This window comes from Mercenaria mercenaria, chromosome 2 (assembly GCF_021730395.1).
Source record: "Mercenaria mercenaria strain notata chromosome 2, MADL_Memer_1, whole genome shotgun sequence".
NCBI classification, from domain to species: Eukaryota; Metazoa; Mollusca; class Bivalvia; order Venerida; family Veneridae; genus Mercenaria; species Mercenaria mercenaria.
In genome coordinates, this window is record NC_069362.1 from 55,731,328 (window position 1) to 55,747,348 (window position 16,021).

The following is a 16,021-nucleotide window of genomic DNA, read 5'->3' on the forward strand; positions in this document are numbered from 1 at the left end:
CTTTAGAGGCCACATTTATGACCATATCTTAATAAAACATGGTCAGAATGTTAATCTTGATGATCTTTAGGTCAAGTTTAAATCTTGGTCAGGTGGGGTCAAAAACTAGTTCAATAGGTGATATCAAAGGAAAAGCTTGTTAACACTCTAGAGGCCACATTTATGACTGTATCTTCATGAAACTTAGTCAGAATGTTAACTTGATGATCTTTAGGTCAAGTTTGAATCTGGGTCATGTCGGGTCAAAACTAGGTTACGAGGTCAAATCAAAAGAATAGCTAGTTAACACTTTAGAGGCCACATTTATGACCATATGTTAATGAAACTTGGTCAGAATGTTAATTTTGTTAATCTTTAGGCCAGTAGGTCAGGTGAGCGATACAGGGCCTTAATGGCCCTCTTGTTCATGAATTATGCCCCCTTTTACTCTAAGAATTTAAGGTTAATTTTGATGCATTTTCACTATATCTCAGTTATTACGAAATGCATTTGTTTCAGACTTGAAGTACAGTGAAACACCGCTCGCTCGAGGTCGCAAGGGGATGAGCAAAATGCTCGAGTTATCCATGGTTTCGAGCGACCTAAACATTGACCAACATACGAAGAAAATTGAAGTTTTATTTTACCAATTGTCATCGGGACCATTTGCAGAGGAAACTGTGATGCGTAATAATAACAAACGCGTGACATTTTAAGAAAAACGTTATCTATGATGTAATAAGTAATAACATACTTGCTTTAATCTAAAGTAAATAGTAATTGATCAGTATTTGATCAATAAAACTTTTCTTTAACCTTTCATCAATAATTAATCTCATTATCAGATCAAATATACCGACAAACAAACATTTAAGATAGTTGGGGAATAGACCACGCAATTCTCACGGCGTGCGAATATTTTAAATTAACCGATACATTGTGATCGTCGAAGGTGTGAAAAATTTTGACACCTCTGCTCGAGTTAGCCAGAAGCAACAAAGAGTAAATTAATACACAGGGATCATGGTCATGCTCGACCGATCGAGTTATCGATGCTCGACCCAGCCATGGTAATTACACATAGAAAATAGAAGGAAATCGGCCGGGACCACACGAATTGCTCGAGCGAGCTCGAGTCATCGATGCTCGAGCGAGCGGTGTTTCACTGTAGTTGTTCCACATCATCACCCACATCATATGGCACAAGGTGCATAACTCTTGCACCAATATTTCCTGAAATATGCCCCTTTTTAGCTTAGAATTATATAGTGTTTTGATACACTTTATCTGTACCTCACTTTTTAATACAGACTCAAGCTATTGTGCAATATTCATCCACCATTGGAGTCATTAAACACTCCAGTGACAGTTCTTGACAGATTTAAATGTTTTTGGTACACAGGTGTAACATCATAAAATACAATTTTGATGCATTGTCACTATATCTCAGTTATTACGAAATGCATTTGATTCATACTTGAAATATTTGTTCCACATCATCACCCACATTATATGACACAAGGTGCATAACTCTTTCACCAATAATTCCTGAATTATGCCCCCTTTTTGCCTAGAATTATACATATATAGTGTTTTGATACACTTTATCTGTACCTCTCTTATTAGCTCACCTGAGCATGAAGTGCTCAAGGGTGAGCTTTTGTGGTCAGTGATTGTCTGGCGTCATTCGGCGTCTGTCAACACCTCCGAGCCTAAACCACCAGTCCAGTTTTGATGAAACTTCACAGGAATGTTCCTTGCATGATCCTCATTGAAAATTAGTCAAAGAATTGAATATCATACAGAACTCTGGTTGCCATGGAACCGAAAGGAAAAACTTTAAAAATCTTCTTGTCCAAAATCACAGTAGCTATAGGGCTTTTATACTTGATTTGTGGCATCATCTAATGGTTCTATGCTAAGTTTGTTTAAATTATCCCCCTAGGGTCAAATATGGCCCTGCCCTGGTCGGGGGTGGGGGGGGGGTCATATGGTTTACATAGATTTATATAGGGAAAACCTTTGAAAATCTTCTTGTCCAAAACCACAGGTGATAGGGCTTCAATATTTGGCATGTAGCATCATCTAGTGGTCCTTGACCAAGATTGTTCAAATTATCCCCCTAGGTCAAATTTGGCCCTGCCACTGGGGTCACATGGTTGATAAAAACTTATACAGGGAAAAACTTTGAAAATCTTCTTGTCCATAACCGCAGAGCCTAGGACTTTGATAATAGCTCATCTGAGCACAAAATGCTCAAGGGTGAGCTTTTGTGGACAGTGATTGTCCCGCGAATGTTGCATCCCGTTGTATGTCGTCCGTCAACACCTCCCAGCCTAAACCACCAGTCCAATTTTGATGAAATTACACAGGAATGTTACTTGCATGATCCTCATTGAAAAGTAGTCAAAGAAATGAATTCCATACAGAACTCTGGTCCCGCCCTTGAGGGGAGGTGGGGTCACATGGTTTACATAGATTTATATAGGGAAAAACTTTGAAAATCTTCTTGTCCAAAACCACTGGGCCTAGGGCTTTGATATTTGGTATGTAACATCATCTAGTGGCCCTCTGCCTAGATTGTTCAAATTATCCCCCTGGGGTCAAATATCATATATATGGCCCTGCCCCTGGAGTTCACATGGTTTATAACGACTTATATAGCAAAAAAACTTCGAAAATCATCTTTTCAAAACCCACAGGTGATAGAGTTTTGATATTTGGTATGTGACATCATCTAGTGGTCCTCTACCAAGATTGTTTGAATTATGCCTCTGGGGTGAAAAGAGGCCCCACCCCGGGGGTCCCAAGTTTAACATAGACTTATATAGGAGAAAAATTTTAAAAATCTTCTCGTCTGAAACCAAAAGACCTAGGCCTTTGATATTTGGTATGTAGCATTGCCTTGTGGTCTTCTACTAATTTTATTCAAATTATGTCCCTGGGGTGGAAAGAGGCCTCGCCACAGGGGTACCTAGTTTTACATAGACTTATATAAGAAAAAAACTTTAAAAAATCTTTTGTTCTGAAACTGAAATGCCTAGGCTTTTGATATTGGGTATGTTGCATTGCCTAGTGGTCCTTTACCAAGATTATTCAAATTATGCCCCTGAGGTGAAAAGAGGCACCACCCAGGGGGTCCCAAATTTTACATAAACATATATAGGAAAAACTTTAAAGATATTTTTGCCCGAAACTGCAAGGCCTAGGCTTTTCATATTTTGTGTGTTGCATTGCCTAATGGTCCTCTACCATAATTGTTCAAATTATGCCCCTGGGGTGAAAAGAGGCCCTGCCCTGGGGCCCCAAGTTTTATATAGACTTATATAGGAAAAAAAACAACATATTCTTGTCTGAAAATTCAAGGCTTAAGCTTTTGATATTTGGTATGTGGCATTGCCTAGTGGGTCTCTAACAAGAGTGTTCAAATTATGCCCCTGGGGTGAAAAGAGGCCCCGCTCCAGGGGTCACTTGTATAGGAAAAAATACTTCAAAAACTATCTGATCATATTTCCTAGATTGTTTAATTATAATTACCTGATGACCCCAAGTAATTAGGGTCACTTGACTGTGACCTTGACCTACTGACCTACTACCTACTTTCTTGTTTTTTAAGATACAGCCTTGAAATTTGGATGACATGTACAGTTTTGCACACCGATCAGCATAGAAACTTGGACCACGTCTTTAACTTTCGATAAAGATTTCAATACTCATCTTTAATGTTCTTAGCCCTGGCCGACTGACCTACTTGTTTTTGAAGCTACAGCAAAGAGATTTGTTTAATTTTTTAACAGATTTTAGTACTTATCTTGAAGAATCTTTACCATGACCTTCTCACCTAGTTTAGCAAAGAAATTTGTATGTAATATTATGTCATCTGCCTCTAAAGTTCTTGGCTCCATGAGAGCTCTGAAATTTAAACTTAAAAGAACAACTCTTAAGGTGGAATGCGCCTAATTTGAAGTTGTTGGGTTTCGTTTCAAAATTTTGTTTAATATAAAATTCAGCATATTCCTCAGAGAATGCGTATTTTACTTTTTTGATATTTCTGTAACTTTTTTCTCTACAAACCCTCAAACACGACTATTGACGTCCATTTTTGATGAACCATTATTTCACGTCCATCAGGCTGTTTTCTTAAATCGTTCTATTCAGTCAACAAGTATCGATTTGCTTGTTTCTCATAATATTTTCATTTAAAAATGTCTTTGAAATGGTGCATAATTTGTGGAGATCATTTTAACATTGAAGCCGATATTTATGTTAAAGCGAAAAATAAGACGTTTAGTTTTGAATAAAATGTTTGCGTTAATCTTGTCTCATGTAAAACCCGAACGATAGACTTTGACAAAAAACTAACGTGATCATGAAAACTTTATTTTCTGTTGATTGAAGGAAAAAAATTATGGGGTCACTGAATTCTTTTTTGCGTAAAATTACATTACACTACCCTTACCCCCAAATAACAACATAGCTTAGTTTGGCTGTTTTTCTGATATATTTCTTTTTAAATCTTAGTATTTTACATTCTCATTCATCAGTTGTTCACTACAGGCGTGAAACGAATCATGGAATGTGAGAAAGAGAGCTTTCCTTTCAAAAGAGGTCCTTATAACTGTAAAATTGGTGACTTCATTGAGAAATGGTTTGAATGCAGAATGTATAACATACGCAAATGCGACAACTTTGCTTAAATACTGATCATGTTATTTTTGAAAGTTGCTTTAAATATACTTTCTATATGTTAATGCTTATTTTTTCAAATTTTTCTTATTCAAAGTACCAATAAACACGTTTTCCATTGTAAAACACTGCTAACATGAAGAATATTTGCATATGCAATTGTGTTTATTGTTGGTATTTTTCACAGTTGAAACACAAACAGAAAGCATCATTATTGTACAATATCATTGATCAATATTATACAACAGATTCAAATATTCTAAAGGTTGTGATTTCAGACGTATGACCCTGGACTAAACCGCCCCTCCAAGGGAGTAAAGGTTGTTTGTATCTTGTTTCTCTTAATATTATCCCTAACCCTCCCTAAGTACGCACACACGCACGCACGCACATCCCAAGGTCTTACATTTTTACTATTTTGTTTCTTACTTCACCACCCCAGTAACATCTGACCATAAGATAAGTTGCCATGGGCTTGCCCGGTTAATTACCAGCTCCACACATACGTTCGCATAATTTGATGGCAGAATTTGGTTTTACGGGTCAGAGTTAATTTTTTATTATTTTGAAGTTTTATACCACAGACGCTATTTGAAATAAATCACAACTTCTACAAGTTCATTATTCATGATATAAGAGAGGTTTGTTGAGTTACAGTGAGTGTCAGTCACAACCGATGCTTTCTTTCTTTCTTTTTTTCTTTTACCCCATCCGCTTAGCTCAGTAGGAGCGCAGATCTATGGATCGCGAGTTCGGTCCCCGGGTAGGGCATGCCGATTTGATAGAAGGCACGAAATCATTTGTCCTCCACCTCTGATTTATGTGGTGAAGAAAGAAGTTATTTGTTGAGAATACAGAATCCAGGAACACTGGTTAGGTTAACTGCCCGCAGTAACGTAGACAAAACAGAGCTAAATCAAAAAAAAAAAAAAAAAAAAAATGTTTCTTTTTTTATGTCATGGAATGTTTTCTTTACTCGTATTTCTTATTATGTTTCTAATATTAGGAAACAGTATTATATATGGAATATGTTTCTATTATGTGTCTATGAATACAAGGATAACATTAAAATTTTGTACACACATCTCCGGAGAGCTAAAACCTCTTTGCAAAGGATGGTGTTTCTATCTAGCCAAGTTGCTAAATAAATTAACCTTTTCAGAGCAACAGCCTCCGTAGCAGCGGTAATTCAGGAGGATTCACTATATTCGAAATCGGGGTGTCCGACTACTCTCCAAACAATCGAAATATTTCCAAAACGTAAAATTTGTAATAAAGTTAGATAAAATAATGTTTACTCGACCATGATGTTATAATTAAATAAAGGCTTTCTAAATTTTAAAAAGTTGTATTAGCACTTTTTCGAGTTATGTTAAAATGAATATTTCTCATTTTCGCCTACGTTTTACTTTTTATGCCCCCGGCATCTACTGATGCGGGAGGCATATAGTGATCGTCCTGTCCGTCCGTCTGTCCGTTCGTCCGTCCGTCCGTACGAGGTTAACCAAATGGGACCGTTTTGTCTAGCATCAATATCCCTTACTACTTAATACTAATGCAGATGTAAACTGTGACCATTCCTTATCTTCAGACATCACCTGACCTCAGTTTGACCTTGACCTCATTTTGGACTTAGGTTGCTTTATATGGGCCATCTCTTGGTTAACCAAATGGGACCGTTTCGTCTAGCATCAATACCCCTTACTAGAATGACTTGATACTAATGCAGATGTAACTTGTGACCATTCCCCATCTTCAGACATCACCTGACCTCAGTTTGACCTTGACCTTGACCTCATTTTGGACTTAGATTGCTTTATATGGGCCATCTCTTGGTTAACCAAATGGGACCGTTTCGTCTAGCATCAGTACTGCTTACAAGAATGAATTGATACTAATACAGATGTAACCTGTGACCATTCCTCATCTTCAAACATCACCTGACCTCAGTTTGACCTTGACCTCATTTTGGGCTTAGGTTGCTTTGTATCGACAAGGATGCCACCGGGGGCATCAAGCGTTTATTGAACGCAGCTCCTTGTTTCATACTGTGCCGACGTTGGCCAGGTTCTGTTTACCCCAGTATTATTTTCTGAAGACTGGTTGTTGTTCGATTTTGCTTCATTAAGATGCACCTATATTAACTGATAAGATATTTATTGCACATATTTATAATGTAGGCCTATATTTGTTTGCCTCAGTTCTATTAGCGGCATGTGATGGAATTATATACTGGTACTTATTAAAATTAAAAGGCAGAGATAATTCAAATAAAGGATTTTCAGTATATTCTGTCGGGTTTTTTTAAATTTATTTTTGTAAATGTTAACAATGTAATGTGCATCGATATATGAGTTTTCATGTATCATTATTAACTTGCGAGATAAATAATTTCACTTGTAACGTTAAATGAAATCATTAATAGTTTTAAAGGCCTCTTTTGATTAAATTCTACTTAAATAGGTTAAAGATGAGTTTGTCTTGATCACGAGAATCAGAAAATCCGTTGAATTACGCATTTTTTGGTTGCAGGTTTATCCCTCTACCAAAGTTAAGTGTATTCTTGACAATCATATAGCATCTTTATTTGATTCCAAATTACATCCAAAGGATGTTCATGTGCATTACAAAGTAGTCCCATTCATGAACAATGTGGATGAATTATCAATGAACAAGCAGTTCTGATAATTCAACCTCTATCCATTCACACTGACCATTTAGATTATACTAGATCTATCAAAGATAAGGTAGTCCAGCCCATCGTTACATCACTGACTTCAAGCTGTCATTTTAGATAAGTTCATGTAAGGTCAGGCACAGTTAATCTTAGACATATTAGGCACATTTGTATTTGATTCTTATACATGTACATGTATATTTATAGACTGGTATACCGGCAACCATCAGACATCTCAAGGCTTTGATTTTATCTGGGGTAGGAGTAGAGTAATGTAATTCAGCGCAAAGGGCAACGGGGTGTTGATTTTGTCGCATTCTCATATATCAAATATAATCTAAACGTTAAAATCTGAGTTCTACACAGAAATTATTTCGCTAATGTAACAGAGTTTTAAAGGCTATTTTGATTTAATTTTACTAGGAAAAATAAAATAGCAGAGTTTATCCTAAAAGGAGGAGATACATGAAAAAATATTCAATCACGTTATCTTATGATTTGGGGGGTAGGGGTAGCGTATCGTAATTTTACTTGAAAACGAATCCGGTGACCCCATAATTTTATTCCTTCAATCGACAGAAAATAAAGTTTTCATGATCATGTTAGTTTTTTGTCGAATTCTATCATTCGGGTTTTACATAAGACAAGATTAACGCAAATTTTTTATTCAAAACTAAACGTCATATTTTTCGCTCTGACGTCACTTTAACATAAATATCGACTTCAACGTTAAAATGATCTCCACAAATTTTACACCATTTCAAAGACATTTTTAAATGAAAATATGATGAGAAACAAGCAAATCGATACTTGTTGACTGAACAGAACGATTTAAGAAAACAGTCTGACGGACGTGAAATCATGGTTCATCAAAAATGGACGTCAATGGTCGTGTTTGAAGGTTTGTAGAGAAAAAAGTTACAGAAATATCAAAAAAGTAAAATACGCATTGTATGAGGAATATACTGAATTTTACATTAAACAAAATTTCGAAACGGAACCCAAGACCTTCAAATTAGGCGCATTCCACCTTAATCAAATTTACATTTCCTATATGTGACCAATTCTCGAATACGGCTACGAAAATGATAAGGCATTGCTTGAAAAATTACAATACGAAGCTGCCCCTGTAGTGACTGGTCTTATGAGATCTGTTTCAATTGAAAGACTTCTTAAAGAAATAGGTTGGGTATCACTATCAGATAGAAGAAAAATATAGAAATTAATTACCATATATAAAGTTCACCGTGGTATTGTGCCAAGCTATGTAGCAGATCTATTTCCTAATAATGTCGCGAATTCTACTCCATACTCTCTTCGAAGCGACAACAATTATGTGACGATTTCACGTCGAACACATATTTTCTCGAATTCCTTTGTTCCATCTTTAATAGACTTTTGGAATAATTTAGAAGAATCTATAAGGAATGCTGATAATTTGTGACCATGACTGAGAAAATGGGTCCAGATGAGGAAATTTGACATTTTCAGGTTTTTTCATATTTAGAAAGTATACCCATTCAGAAATAAATCCTGAAAATTTCAGATGAAAATCTTCAAAATTGTCAGTTTTATGACAGATTTTGTAACATATATATTAAAAATAAAAACAGAACATTTCAGTTATTCTTTCTTTCTAGTTTATTTCTCACCTACTGGTAATGGCTAACAATTCTGAAATAAATTTATCTTCTGTTACAATTGCATGATATATATAAGATCCCTTCTTATTACACAAAATGATAATCAACTAAAATCTACAACAATTTCTATAAAAATATTTCTCAAATTGTGTTACCATGGCAACAAATATATTAAATTCCCTTTTCTATGATAAAACTTTAAAAAAAACTTGTTCACTTAAAGTAAGGACTTTAAAAATTAAAATATTAGAAGGCATATGTATTTATAAAAATATTCTGAAAATTTCACATGAAAATATTAAGAATGTTTGGTTTTATGACAAATTTTTGTAACATGGGTAATAACCATAAGAATAAGTTAGATTTGTCATTGTTTCTTCATAACTTGTCTTTTAGATGCTGGTAATAAATGACTATTTTGGAAAAAAAGAACTTTCTATTACTATAAAAAAAAATTCTTGTGATGCTTACTTAAAACAGAAAAATATTTCCTATGAAAACATTATTCAAATTGTGTTACCATGGCAACATATGCATTAAATTCCTTTTTCTACAATAGAACTTAAAAACAAAAGCTTAATTTGAAATAATGTTTCTTATAAGTTGAAATTTCGAAGTATATGTATTCGAAAGTAAAATTTGAAAATTTTATGTGAAAAGAAATGTTTGGTTTTATGACAGATTTCGTAACACGGGTAATAACCACAAGAATAAACTATTTCAGTCCTTGTTTCTTCAGTTTGTGTTTTCACTTATTGGTAATCACTGGCTATTTTTAAATAAATGAATCTTCTTTTAGAAAGAATATTTAGATATTCACTTAAAGTGCAAACATCTAGCTGGCTAAAGTCCTTCACATTTTCTATAAAAACATTATTAAATTATGTTACCACGGCAACATATGCATTCGATTCTATTTTCTATAATAATACTTTAAAAAAGAGCTAAATTTGGAAAAGTGTTTCAGATAACTTGAATATTATAAAGTGGTATGTATTCAAAAATATTATCTCAAAATTCCATGTTAAAAAAATTAAAATGTTTTGTTTTATGACAGCGTTTGTAACATGAAAAATAACTATAAGAATAAGACATTTCTGTCATTGTTTCTTCATAACTTGCCTTTTACCTGCCGGTAATAAATGACTATTTTGAAATAAATGAAACATATATTACTATTGATTTTTTTTATTGTTTATGCTTATTTTAAAGTAGAATACTAGAAAGTATATCTAATTAAAAATTTTCCATATTTTCTAAGACAATTGTGTTACCATGGCGACATATGTTTTAAATTCCCTTTTCCTACAATAATTCTTAAAAACAAGAGCTTATTTTAAAAAAGTATTTCTAATAAGTTAAATATTTGAAAGTATAAGTATTCAGGAAAGAAATCTGAAAATTTCACATAAAAACTTTAAAATAACAAAACAAAAAAAGTAACAAAAGTAGTTATCGTAAGAAAAAACATTTCAGTTATCCCTTTCCTCATAATCTGTTTTTTTTCACTGGCTAGTTATAACTGACAATACTGAAGAAAGTGAACATTCTTTTACCATTACATTATATACTGTAGATCCCTTATTGAAATACAAATCCTTAATTTCAATGAAATATAATCTGAATTATGTTACCATGGCAACATACATACTAAATTCCTTTTTCTAAAAATACTTTAATAATTAACACAATAGCATAACTTTTGATGAAGGTAACACTGCAACAAGCTCTAGGGAAAAGTAAATATTTATTTCCAGCCAATACTTTAATGTAGGTAACTGAAACTACAACCTTTACTTGATGTTTAACCTTAACAGCTAAACACATCTATATGAACAGCAAAACAGGCTAAAGTTTTGTGTATTAAAACGTTTGAATTCAACAACAATTTCTATCTTTTACATTCTCTTCCTTTTTTCAGTTCTCAGAAAAATCCTCGTCAATCACAATTTCAGTTTTCAGTTCAAGTGGTCTGGGACAAACAGAATCCTTTGACTTTTCAGACAAATACTATTCTCTTATGAGTTCATACAGGTACCATTGTCAGGCTTGTGTCATTCCATGTCAATAATACTCGTTTGGCAAGAGGGAGTAGATTTTAGTAAGTTAACTGTCTCAACTTGGATTGTCACTTTTAAAGGCCTAGATTCACTACTATATAAGTGTCCCCCCCCCCCCCCCCCCCCCCGCAATCCAATATACAACTCCCATCTTATCTGCTGCTTATCAGCGATTATGTAACAGTAACTGATTAGAGGGCAATTAGCACAGCAGGGACCCCAACTAGACCATGAAGATATGTGCAGTGGAGTTGAAAGAAATTAATTTTTCTTCAGTGAATGTGGAATGATAATAATAATAATTATTATTTTGATATAATATAGATGATAATAACTATTACTTTAATGTAATAATAATAATAATAATAATAATTATAATTATAAATATAATCATGATTGTTATTATTATCATTATTATTATTATCATATTACATTTAGGATGATATAAGATACAGAAATAATACTGAAAATAGTAATGATGATAAAACACAAATATAGTGAAAACTTCATGAGTTCTTTGTGCTGACAAACAATATAATATAAAATTATTGTATTCCATCTATACTCGACTTTCATTTTCAGTATGTTGCCAAAAGGGACTTTTTTCATGCTTTGCTTTGTAACTTTGAAATGCACATACTGTTTTCAATTTTAGACAAATGTTATTTACAGTATTCTGCCTGCCTTAGATGAATGAAAGTCACATTTTTCTGAAATATCACAATTCTCCAGACAGAATTTGAAAAAATAAAAACTTACCTATTTCTTTAAGTAAGTCTCTCATTTTCATTATTATGAATTATCTTATTTTATTATTGTGTTTGATCAACAATATTTTTCTTTACAGAGAAATGCCAAAAAGAAACTGGTATAACTTTAAATGTTATCAATTATTCATTAATTTAAAATAAATTATATTGTTCCATTTCTCACTAATTGATACACTTGTAAGGTAGACTGGCTCTCCAATAAACAATGACCCTTGTTTATTGGAACCATACTGTGATGGTCATTAGCCCCCAACTGTGCTGGTGAAGACGGAAATCCCTTGGCCCACTGCCAAAATCTAGGCCTTTAACACTAACAATCCAGGTGTTTCTGCAGACATGATAAAGTGGTAATACTTGATTATCTTCTTCAAAAGTTTAAAATATTGTGATAAGATATTATATTGTGATAAGATATTTCTCCACTGGTAGAATATGACAGGATTTAAATCATTGTTGACCAACTGTGCAATGCTATGACCTTTCTTTGATGACTGACACACTGTGTCAGCAATATCATGTATTATTAAAGCTCTCAGCATTCACCCTCCTCCACTGATTCTTCTAAATTCAAAAGTGCAAGTCAGATTCAAACTTTGCATGGTCTGTGATCATTGTTGAATATTCAATCGATCTGTGATTTCCTGTAACAAATAATTCAAACATTTTATTTTAAATAATTTACCTGGGAGTCACTTTATGTAATAAAAGCAGAGTTATCACTATTTGATAATAGATGATTCTTACAACCAGTGCTCTAAAATACTGACAGACTGACAACAGCGTGCTGTCAGTATATAAAATGTACTTTGTTTGTAGATCTTGATTACTGCATATAGGATGTTCTAAAACACATTATTTGCATTTATTGTGTTAACCCTTAACCTGCTAAATTTGCAAAATGGACTACTCCATCTTAAAAAGAGACAGTACCATTTATAGCTTATAGGGGGTTCTCATAGAAAATATGCTGACTAAATATCAAACACTGCAGATCATGATCAGACTGCACAGATGTGCAGGCTGATCTTGATCTGCACTGGTTGCAAAGGCAGACATAGCTGCCTCATGCGGCCTAAAGGTTAAAAGTATACGCTGTTTTAACAGCTATCAAAAATGGTTGTTACCTAGTAAAGCTCTCCACAGACCATACCACAGCAAGATGTTATTTCTATTCTAGCTAGCAGCATTGTCAAAATGGAATACCAATACAGGTAGTGATGTACCATGCTCACAAGTTGTCTGCCCCTTAACTAATTGAGTTGCTTTCATAAACAAGAGGAAACACTTGCCTTCCTGAAAAAAGATTTAAAAGTCTTTGGTAAAAATATGTGTTATCTTCATGTATCTCAGGAACCTTTATAGTCTTCATTCTAATCCATATTCTTGGTGCAATTAAACTGGTAAAAAAATTCAGTCACATCACAATTTCTAAGTCAAGAATGGGTTAATTAAATTTGAAAATAATCACATTACAATTAAACTAAATTACAATTAATTGATTTACTTCAAATAATTAATTAAAATTCCTATTATTTAGAACTCTTCTATAACTTAATGAGATATCAACTTATACACAAGTACATGTAGTGTTAAGCATTCAAATTATCCATGTACTTATTGAGTGCCACAGACTTTTCTCAGGCTAATAGCCAATGTAATGAAGACTTTAAACAAACTGATCCTCCTCAAAACCAGATTGTTGAAATTAATAATGTCAGTTTTGTCAGTTTAAGCCATTCAATAGTCATAGTACATGTACATACATTGTACAATTCATTAGTGTAGAAGTAGACTTATTTTGTATAGGCTCCAACAAAACCTAGACAGAGGTATAATTAAATAATATATTGCATTAAAATTATAATAGGAGCTATTAGCTGCATGTTACTTACCTGATTCCTCAAAGCACATCCAAAATATGTTACATTTTCTTGAGATCTTAAAGTAAACAGACCAATTTCCTGGCTGTTGTAGGGTATATGAACCAGCTGTAGTGGAATGAACCATCAAAGGAACAAGGAATATTATCTGAAAGAAGATACATTACATGTACTGTAAACATCACTAAAAATCAAAAACTGAATACTTAATTAAAAATGTGACTGTGAAAGGTTTCATTAACTTACCACAAAATACTTTAAAAGTTATTATACTATGAATCTATTTTTTAAAGGATCATAAATTGTTTTACACACAGCAAGGCTCAAAAATTTAAAAAAAATAAGATTTTCATTATATAGCATAAATTCCCACTATCCATATACAATCATCCTGTTAAAAAAACATTCTGAATCAACAATAATGGAAAGAGAGTAGTCAGCAGACAGAAATAACATGACTTATGAGACCCACAGCAAAAACAGTTACCATTTTATAAATGGAAGCGTCTAGACATCCGGTAACCAGAAACCTAGCCAGTGTTTTAGCCAACCGGTAACAGGACGCCTAGCCTACCCTATCCTACAGGGGTTTTCTAGGCGTCCGGTAATCAATTTTAAAATATTGTCTGAATAATTAGCCTTACAGGTGAATATTCAAACCTTAGTATGCCAAAAAAATATGATACAATAAATTTATTCATTACAGTATTCATATATAAAATGATCGCCGAACAGCTAGAAAAACATTCGCAGAGAGGCTAGTCGTCTTGTTGCCGGACAGCTAGAATGCAGGGTAGGCGTCCGGTTACCGGACATCTACATATTTCCTTTTGAAATACCTTGGATACTACTGTGAGAGGGAATTTTTCGGGAAATGATGCGACACAGGCAGGCATCTATAAGTCTGCATCAAATTTATTAATTTTCATAGCTACATGTATTTTGTATTTTTCCATACTAATGCTTTCTATGGACAATGAAATAATTTGATGAATCCTGGTCACCTTGAGTAAGAAGCTGCCTGCCTTCAATAATCTTTGTGATAACCCAACTGGCCATTTTATATTAAATACACAGGCATAATGAAATCATCTGTGTTTAGTGGCCACAAGATAAATTTCATAAATTTCCCTCGGTATGTTTTGGATTCACTTCCGGGTAAAAGACAGACTTATTTCAGTGAAAGTTTCAAATATATTAGAGAATCTACATTAACAACTGTTTATAAACGGTACTTACCAAATCAGTAAACAGTATAACAAGTCTCAGATCCCTTCATCGTTGAACAAAAGGTAGTTAAACAAAAGTAAACTTCACATGCTTCCCTGATAAAATCCGAAACCGGAAACATACAGTAGCGAAGGGGAAACAACTGATTTTGAATGAAATATTTTGTCTCAGGCGTAATACCACTATTTTTTTTACAGGTCTGATGTCTAAATAATCTTTCTCTAGTAGGCTGTTATCAGTCATGTAACAAGCAGTCGTACTTTAACGGTCAAACTTTTGCTAATTAAAACATGTGTAAGAAAGCTGCGCGCGTAAACTTGACGCAACTTTAAACGTCGTTTCTCGATATTACGTCATGCCGCATCTGGACCGGTTTTCAAAGACGACGTCACATTTAAATATCTTTAAATCTCGTCTTAAAAACAAATTTAAACCACCTATTGTTCCCAAGTTTTTTCAAAGTGGAGAAAGAAGTCTGGCAGCTCATCATGCACGCATCAGATATTGTTGTAGTAATCTTAATGCTGATTTTTGTAGAAATAATTTGAGGATAAACTCTACTTGTAATTGTGGAAACAGTATAGAGGATGCAGAACATTATTTTTTTAAGTGTCCATTATATAATTACCAAAGAATACAACTTTTTCGCGCGACACGTACGTTTCATCCATTAGGTCAAGATACTCCCTTGTTTGGAAAAGAAACTCTTTCCAATGAAGAAAACTCAGTAATTTTCAGCGAAGTTCAGAAATATATAAAGTCCTCTCAACGCTTTGAAAGTAGATAATGAATATATATGTGTAAATTAAATTATACATATTGTATAAAACCCCATTGTCGGCAATAAGGCAATATCGATACTACTTGTACCCACTCCGGATGGCTTTAGGATGCTGAACTCTCATCAACATTTTTTTTTCATTCTCTTAAATTCTTTTGTCTTGTTTTCAAACAATATTGACAATTGGTCTGTTTATTATAATCTTCCTTTTTTGGTATGTAACTGTCTAGCTGCTATACAACTGTTGTGAAATATTGTTGGGGAGAACCGTTTACTGATGTTGTTAGAACTCTTGGTGCAACCCTTTTGCTACTT

At 33.7% G+C, this 16,021-nt stretch overlaps 1 protein-coding gene and 1 long non-coding RNA gene across 5 annotated transcripts in view; one reads left to right on the plus strand and one right to left on the minus strand.

Moving 5' to 3' along the window:
• LOC123563994 (protein N-terminal asparagine amidohydrolase-like) overlaps positions 1 to 16,021 on the plus strand; it is a 175,187-nt gene that overhangs the window by 115,323 nt on the left and 43,843 nt on the right. The gene's annotated exons all lie outside the window — the stretch shown is intronic.
• On the minus strand, positions 12,125 to 15,147 carry LOC128555141 (uncharacterized). The gene is made up of 4 exons (XR_008369825.1): positions 14,935 to 15,147; positions 13,708 to 13,843; positions 12,940 to 13,108; positions 12,125 to 12,456 (listed from the first exon to the last, which is right to left on the minus strand). It is a non-coding gene; the product is annotated as an uncharacterized LOC128555141 (long non-coding RNA).